This window comes from Gigantopelta aegis, chromosome 14 (genome assembly GCF_016097555.1).
Source record: "Gigantopelta aegis isolate Gae_Host chromosome 14, Gae_host_genome, whole genome shotgun sequence".
Lineage (NCBI taxonomy): Eukaryota > Metazoa > Mollusca > Gastropoda > Neomphalida > Peltospiridae > Gigantopelta > Gigantopelta aegis.
The window spans coordinates 33,090,804-33,092,012 of NC_054712.1; positions in this window are offsets into that span (position 1 = coordinate 33,090,804).

Sequence of the window (1,209 nt, forward strand, 5' to 3'; positions counted from 1 at the left end):
ACTATATATGTCAGAAGTAGTTTTCAGAAAAGGAGAGCCTCAACATTTCGCGAGATGTTACATCCTGGTGGCTACGATTAAGTATTTCCCTAGGGGAGGAGGGAAGAGAGACAGAAACAGGTTAAAAGTTCGTTTTGTTTAACGACATCACTAACGTAGCCTACTTTGATGCATTAATCATCTTCTATATGATATCTGAATAGGAGGGTAGGAACAATGTTTAGTGAGGGGGCGGAACCTCTAGTGGGCGAGTGGGGGAACAATGTTTAGTGAGGGGACGGAACCTCTAGTGGGGGCGGGGCACAATGTTTATTGAGTAAATAAAGAACAAAACAAATCTGTTTGTCCTCAAATGGGAGTTCAGGGTGGCATAATCACCCCCACCCACCCCACCCTACCCCCGGACCCCGATTCTTACAGGCCTGTATCAGCAAATGTATGTAATTTGCACAGGTTGAAGGTAGGTTCCACAACTTGACTCACACACTGAGAATATTCTAATTAAAAACCAAAATCACCAACGTTACTTTTTATTTCCTTATGTAATGTGGAAATAAATGATAAATGCAGAATCGTATCCTGTCCAAATACTAGTGGAGGGTGGCATTATTGTAATAATATTATTTATGACTAGCAAGCGTGTGCAGGAATTTTACCGAAATTGGGGAAGTCTAGACTGTGCTGAGGAGGGGGATCGAGTCAAGTTCCCTCGGAAAATGCATTAAAAAAAGAGACAATTTACTTCAGCGAGGGATGGGTGGGGGTGGGGAGTCCGCTCTCCAACATCCTCCCCATGCACACAGGCTAGCGTATTAGCACGGTTTCGCCACACCGTTATTGTTACGGATAGTGATAGGTTACTGTTACGGATAGTGATAGGTTACTGTTACGGATAGTGACAGGTTACTGTTACGAATAGTAGAATGTAGATGGTGACGTCACAACAATTTGATTCCTCTTCTTTACGATTACAATGCCTACTACATGCAATACATTTCGAGGCTAATATATAATTATTAAAAAACACACACACACATACAGACACAGAGAGACACACAGACATATATATACAACTTGAAGTGGAATTGTGGCATTATATTAATATACATGTTAACATGTTCCATTTCTCGAGGGCGTTCCTATATTTACCTACCTGGTGTGCTGTATTCATATTAGATAGATATATACAGACAGTGCACAACGACTGGT